General features: G+C 40.1%; 1 long non-coding RNA gene across 1 annotated transcript in view; it reads right to left on the reverse strand.

Moving 5' to 3' along the window:
* The window catches only part of LOC127542728 (uncharacterized), a 49,392-nt gene that overhangs the window by 13,574 nt on the left and 27,818 nt on the right, over window positions 1–8,000 (reverse strand). The gene's annotated exons all lie outside the window — the stretch shown is intronic.

Consider the following 8,000-nt stretch of genomic DNA (forward strand, 5'->3'; position numbering starts at 1 on the left):
TTTTTCCCACTCAATAATAACTTATCTTTTCTTGATCTCCTTTCATGACTATAATCATACATTTGGAGTGGGAATTGAGCCTAAAGGGCCATTGAGTCCAATCCTATTATGGTATTACAGAACAGAGAAGCTTACATACTCTTACCAGCCTCAAATAGTCAGAATGTTAATTAGACTTTGAACTCAGATCATTGTGACTTCCTAAAAGAGTCTACTAGGAGCCATGTTTTCCTCTGTCTTCTTCCCAATGTGTGCATCTTTTATTATCTTTTATTATATTATTATCGCTTAATTTAAATGATTATATTATCTTTTATTATATTATCTCTTAATTGAAATGATTCTCTCATTCTCTTTTTCTGATTTTGTCCCTAAATTTCTTTGTCTCTGTCTCTCTCATTCTCTTTTTCTATTTCTTTCTGCTATTTATCTCACTGCTACTTTGTCTTTATCTCTTTGCCTCGCTCCCACTTTGTCTGTCTATCTCTGTCCCTCTCTCTCTTCCCTTCCCTCCCTCCCTCCCTCCCCCCCCCCGCCTCCTCCTCCTCCTCCTCCTCCAAAATTTTTTTCCCACTCAATAATAGCTTATCTTTTCTTGATCTCCTTTCATGACTATAATCATACATTTGGAGTGGGAATTGAGCCTAAAGGGCCATTGAGTCCAATCCTATTATGGTATTACAGAACAGAGAAGCTTACATACTCTTACCAGCCTCAAATAGTCAGAATGTTAATTAGACTTCGAACTCAGATCATTGTGACTTCCTAAAAGAGTCTACTAGGAGCCATGTTTTCCTCTGCCTTCTTCCCAATGTGTGCATCTTTTATTATCTTTTATTATATTATCTCTTAATTGAAATGATTCTCTCATTCTCTTTTTCTATTTCTTAGTGATTTTATCTTTTATTATATTATCTCTTAATTGAAATGATTCTCTCATTCTCTTTTTCTGATTTTGTCCCTAAATTTCTTTGTCTCTGTCTCTCTCATTCTCTTTTTCTATTTCTTTCTGCTATTTATCTCACTGCTACTTTGTCTTTATCTCTTTGCCTCGCTCCCACTTTGTCTGTCTGTCTGTCTGTCTCTGTCCCTCTCTCTCTTCCCTTCCCTCCCTCCCTCCCCCCCCCCGCCTCCTCCTCCTCCTCCTCCTCCAAAATTTTTTCCCACTCAATAATAACTTATCTTTTCTTGATCTCCTTTCATGACTATAATCATACATTTGGAGTGGGAATTGAGCCTAAAGGGCCATTGAGTCCAATCCTATTATGGTATTACAGAACAGAGAAGCTTACATACTCTTACCAGTCTCAAATAGTCAGAATGTTAATTAGAATTTGAACTCAGATCACTGTGACTTCCTAAAAGAGTCTACTTAGGAGCCATGTTTTCCTCTGTCTTCTTCCCAATGCACACATTTCTATTTCCTGTAGAACCTTACTTCTGTCTCCTCATTCATGATGTCTTATTTCTTATAAGTCTTTCTTTATTAGAGCTTAATTCAAAGCACTTATCCTTTTCTCTCTCTCATCCAGAGGATCACAGAAATAATTTGTCATTAGACACCATCAAATCCTACCCAATACATTTACTGAGGAGAAAACAAAGATTACGAATGGTTAAGTGACATAAGTGATATAAGTTAGAAGCTATGGTGGAATTTAAACTCAATGAGTCAACCTCATGAAACATAACTGCCTTCTTCAACACCTGCCAGTTGTCTCTTTCTTTTGCATCTCTCCCTCATCTGTGGTCTTTTCTCTTTCTATTCCTCAGTGTCCTCCATATCCTTCCCTCTCTCCCTTGCTCATTATCATGTGGCTCTGTCGTTCTCTCTATGTCTCTGTATCTCTCTTCCTCTTTATCTAATTTCTAGATTTTTCATAATATCTCACTGCCATTCTGTTTTTATCTTTACATCTTTCACTATTTCTATCTCATTCTCTCCCACTCTCTCCCCTTCCCTCCTTTCATCTCTGTCTCCTCTCTGTCTCTTCCTCCACACTTTTGGCTCCTAGTCAATATCAAAAGATCTTTTCTTCCTAAAATCAATGAGATCAAAAATTTTGAGTTGGAAGGATCCATAGGGGCCATTTTGTCCAACTCCATTATACTATAATGGAAGACAGGGGCTTATATACTCTTAACTCAGATATGGGGAACCTTTTTTTCTGCTAAAGTCCATTTGGATATTTCAGTATCATTCCCAGGCAATACAAAACTGTCAACTTATAGAACTCAAGTACTGGGGGATTGTTGTACCTAGCTTAGCTCATCATCCCCTGTGGTTGTTTTAGCAAGTGATTTTGTGGGCTTTACATGGCCTGTGGGCCAAACTTTCCCTACTCTAAATGAATTAACCAGGGATAAACAGTTATTAAAAATGTGAAATACTATTGGGACTCAGGTCATTAACCCTTCCAAAATGAGTCCCCTAGTTCAAAGCTTCTTAAACTATGGGTTACAATCCCATGTGGGCTCACATAACTGAATGTGGAGGTTGCAAAATTATGTTTGAGATTGTTATTTTTATCACTATTATTATTATTATTATCAGTAAATGTTTGATTTATGTACCTACCTATTTTATATAACAATACACCCAGAACAATCTAAAATTCCCCAAGAGAAAAGAGGTCACAAGTAGACAAAGTTTAAGCACGGCTGCTCTAGTTGGCCTAGCTGTTTTTCTCTCCATATTTGCTCTACTACACCCAGTTCTATTTCTTCTGGATGCTGCTATCTTTCTTCTCATGCTCATTACCTGATGCCCTCTTATTCTTTAAGGTTAATCCTAAGTGGACATCCTTTGCTCTGATATACATAAAATCATTGAGCTTAGACATCATAAAGTCTAGCTCCATTATTTTCCTAAATAGAACACAGAGGCCATAGTGGTTAAGTGGTTACTTCTCCAGAGTAATCAAGCTTCTGAGCTGCCAGAGTGGGATTTAAACTCGGTCACTTTCAAGTATAATATTCTATTCACCAGGACATCTACATAACCTACTTTACACGGGTCTCTTCCCTAGGCATCTCTCCATCACCTGGAGTCTCTTTTCTGTATTCCTCATGGTCCTCCATAATGCTCTCTTCCCTTACTATCTTGTGCTTTTGAAAATATTTCCAACTGTCTATCTGTTTCTTGTATTGTATCTATCTGTGGTTTTCCTCTATCTTACTATCACTCTCTAATTTTCATATGTGTATGTGTGTCTGTGTCTGTGTGTCTAACTCTCTCGATCTTACTTTTCTCTCTGTCTTTGGCACTTTTTGCCTTTCTCTCAATCCTTTCCTTTGACCCTCATTCTCACTAATTCCTCCTAAAAAGGTTTATTTGCTTAATCTAATTCCAACTCAATAATAGTTTTTTTTGGCCCCCTAATCACCAATAGAATCACAGATTTAGAGTTGGAAGGAACCTAAGGGACCATTGAGTCCAATGCAGTTATAGTATAATGGAACATAAAGCCTAGAATTTGAACTCAGGTCATTAATACTTCCAAGATGGTCTACAAGTATATCTCGCTGTTTAATTCTACATATTCACTTATCTACACATATCCATTTTGTATGGACATTTGCCTCTGTCTCCTCATCTTCAGTGAATGAATCAGTTTAACACTATCTATATTCTAAGACTAATCCCAAGTGCACAGCCTTTTCATTCTCTGGTAGCCAGAGGATCATGGAGCTGGAGAATCCATAGATACCATCAAATCTAGCTTCATAAATTTATTAAGATGAAAAGTGAGGCTGACAATTGGTTAAGGGACTTCTCCAGAGTAAAATAACTTGTCAGCCACTGATGTGGAATTTAAACTCACTCTATTCTAATTACACTGCTCTGACCACTAGGAAACCTAGATGGTTTGCTCCACATTTCCCAAGAATAGTATACATTTACAACTAGTCCTTTCTTTGATCAACTGCTCACGATCAACAAAAATGATTTCTCTCTTTCCATACTCCTTTATCCCTTCTCAAGGTATACTGTTTTTCTTGGTTTCTATTTTCCAGTCTCTCTACCTCTGCCTCTATAGCTGGCTCTCTGGCTCTGACTTTCCATCGCTCTCTGAATCTGTCTGTCTCTCTTCTCCCTCTCCTTCCCTGCCTCGCTCCTTCACTCCCTACCCCCTCCTTTCTCCCTCTCTCTCTTTCTCTAAGCTTCTTTTCTTCCTCATTTTTAATCAAAAGATTTTTTCCCTTACTCTCATTTCCACCCAATAATAACTATTCTTTTTTTCCTTCCCATCACTAATATGATCATAGATTTAGACCTGGGAGAAACCTGGGGGGCACTAAATACAAATAACTCCATTATATTATCTCAGAAGTAAAAAAAAGTTTATACATGTTAAATAAATTGCTCAGGGTCAAACATTTAGTGAGAACACGAAGTTGGATTTGAACTCAGCTCTAAAACTCGAAGAACAGTCCACTCAGAAAATTCACTGTCCACAGAAAATGTAATTTTTCTCTCAATGTGCTGCTCAGAAGCTTTCTGACCTACTGTCCCTCTAATCTAATAATCAGTACTCTGCATTAGCTCTTGTGTCAGTGAGATTATCTGACATTTTGAGCTGGAATGAACCATAAGGGCTACTGAGTCCAACTCCATCATTTTAAAGAAGAAGAAAGCAGCTTAGACAATTTTGGTGACTTTCCCAGCATCACACAGCTAGTAAGCATGTTGTGAAGCAGAATTTGAACTTGGGGCCTCAGGACCATCCACAATAGTGATTTGTACTCTAGGAGCCTGTGTCACTTCATGCATTGCCCCCAGGCCTCATTGCTGTCATCCCCTTCTCTCTGATCTTCCTCATTGCCAGCTTCCCTCCAACTCTCTCTCACACAAATTGCCAGAGGGCTTTCTTTTTTCTCTCTCTCATCTGCTGGGTCACAGAGCTACACAGTCACATCCAGCCCCATCTTTTTACGAAAGAGGAAACTGAGACTGAATGAAATCGATTGACTTTCCCGAAGTAACACGGCTTGCCACGGTGTGAGTCAGAATGAGAACTCCAATAGTCTGGACCCCAAGGACAAGGGACCATCCACCATGAGACTGAGCAGGTAGAGCATTACAGGCATGGTGGAAAACCAGTGAAAATATGAATAGTCAGGGGACAGCATCACCTTCAAGGTACAGCAAGGAGGATAATGTTGCTGCACCCAGGGCAGGTGGAGGAGAATAAAGTAGAACGAGACTCAAATGCAGGAAGGGCAACTTGGGAAGAGATCTGATCTGCTAAGAAAATATTATTTATTAGATTCTGGAGGCAGTAGGGAGCTACTGAAGTTTACTGTGCAAGGGGAACATGATTGGACCTGCGCTTTAGGAAAAGCATTCATGGCCAAATGGAGGATGGACTAGAAGGGGGAGACCTGGAGCAAAGCTACTATTGCCATAGTCCAGATATGAGGTAATGAGGCCCTGGACAAGAGTGGGGGCCATGTCAGAGGACAGAAGGGGGGAATACTCAAGAAGTGTTAGAAAGGCGCAATCTTCTTTCTGTTCTGACTTGGATCAAACTAGACTGAGCCCTGCACACCCTAAAACTGTCTCTCAGCACACCTGGTCTGCGGCTTCACCTTCCTTCCTTCAATGCGACTTCCTCAATCTCGCATCTCTCTCCCTCCAAAGCATGTCTCAAACCATCTTGGGACAAATTTCTCTACTCTGCTGGATCTTGCTCTGAAACTTCGGCAAATTTTCGTTATACATCTCCAATTCAGTTTAAAACTTTATGGATTACAAGCAGTTTCTCACTTTATCAAGCAAAACTCTTCCAATTTCATTCCTTCCTTAAGCACTTACAAAGCCATAGTCATTTTCATTTTAGGTGACTTTTCCTCTTATTTATCTCAGCAATTACATTCTGCTAAATCAGTCACAGAAGACCAGAGTGGTCAGAAAAACTATTCTCCCAAAATGAAATTGCTTATTCCCTTATTCCATTTTGCATTCTAATTTAAACAAGCCTCTTTCTTTCTGAGAAAGAATACACTAAGTTTTTCTTAAATACCAGATAATGTTTCAAGATTTAAACTACAAAAATGACTGCTTACTTTTGGAATCACTAGAAAAAATCTTTTAACCTAGCTTCAGGTCTATTAAGGACTGGAAATCTTCTACTCATGATGATCGCCTTCTCTACAGAAAAGCAATAAATCCTTTGGTCTTCCAGGTAAGGAGGAGAATGACAAAGGGGTTCCGGTGAATTTTAAATGCAAATTCTACCAAGTCTCCATTTGAGCACTTCTAAGGAGCCATAACCCCAAAAGGCCAAATAAGATACTAGAGCATACATAAGAATATTGAACCACAGTCTCTTCACAATTTACTATATTATTAAAAACTACTCACAAATTAGTTCCCTAATTGCTACACATGGGAAAAGAATCTCTCTCTCTCTCTCTCTCTCTCTCTCTCTCTCTCTCTCTCTCTCTCTCTCTCTCTCTCTCTCTCTCTCTCTCTTTCTCTCCCCTTCCCTTTTCCCCTTTCCCTCTGCCCCCCTATCCTGTATTCCTAACTTGGCCAGAATCAGGAATACAGAGATATGATATCCTCTGAAAATTTGGAAATGTTCAATGGCAAGCTCTCACCCTGTTCGCCCTTTTTCCTTTGGCTGATCAGACCCCAGGAAAAAAAGCTTGATTCACAAAGACACAAAATGCACACAACAATGACAGCACATGCTCTCTATTATATACGACAACCAAGCACAATCAAAACCCTGCTCATTCTCTCCTATGTCTCAGGACACAAGATCTTGGAACAAAGTTCTAAGCTCCCTTTTCAAGGACACAAGAGAAGTTGAGAATAGAAAATAATGAGGCAAGAAAAGTTCTAGGATTGTGATGGTTTGTTTGGTTTCTCATTGGGTCTGATTTTCCTATAGGGGCTACACTATTGGAGACTATTTTAGGCAGGAGGATTCTAGGTATACTATATGCTCAGCTAGCTAAGAAATCAGTGATTGTCACAGATTCTCACTGCCAGGAGACCAAAGCATTGGCCTAATTCAAGTCTTTACAAGTGTTTCGCCTCGTGACGTGTTTGAGCTGATACATTCACTCACACAATCACTGGCCGTCCTCATTTAGGCACACATGCAACCCTATCAAATGCCTTCTCTTAATTTTATGGGGGAATGAAGGATTTCTCTTGAGGTGAAGAAGTAAAAGGTTCCATCTGAAGACTTCGTGCCAGCTCTTACGCTGACAAGACAAAGGAAGTGTTCCTCCTGTTGAGGCACAAGGTTCCTCCATCTTTCCTCTCTACCTGCCAAAAAGAAACCTTCAGAAGTAGCTACAGCTACCAAGATGAATGGTCCCAGCCTCGATCAACAGTACACAACTAAGCCAATTCCCAGGCACAGAACTGCCCTTCCTGAGAAGCCACAACCAACCAATACCTGATTCACCATCCTTTCTATGGATTTCACTCTCCTTTCCTTTAGACCAAAGAAACCACTCTTCCTGCCCAGTGAGCAGAAGAATGACAGAACCATGGGAGGCCAGTCAGGTAAGCAAAAATCTTACTATGTGCACGCTCCAGCACTCCCAGGTATCCCATCACTCCACCAGCTCAGATTGAACCACACTAAACCAGCCTTGTAACCTCAAACACTTGGATCATTCTCTCCTTCTAGAAGCACAACAGAAGCCAGAGACCCTAGATCAGAGATAGGAAGCTAAACTAAAAGCATCCCTATTTCTTGTTGTTGTTCATCCTTCATTTTTGAAGAGGACCAAGGACATTGTTTGAAGCAAAATAGTGGATGAGAGGGGATGAGTTGACTTGCACATGAATTGGATTTAAGTGAGGCACAGTTGCAGAAAGTTGCCAGCTTGTCTGTCTTTGTCACCTCAGTCCAGAGGCAGGACAAAGGTCAGGAGGACCAGCAACGGCCCTGGTGTCTCTGAAGCTCTGGGCCCTGCACAGCAATGGCTCCAGCTTTGAGAGGATCAGGCCCTAACTCACCAACAGGTTCGAG

Source organism: Antechinus flavipes, chromosome X (assembly GCF_016432865.1).
Source record: "Antechinus flavipes isolate AdamAnt ecotype Samford, QLD, Australia chromosome X, AdamAnt_v2, whole genome shotgun sequence".
In the NCBI taxonomy this organism is placed as follows: Eukaryota; Metazoa; Chordata; class Mammalia; order Dasyuromorphia; family Dasyuridae; genus Antechinus; species Antechinus flavipes.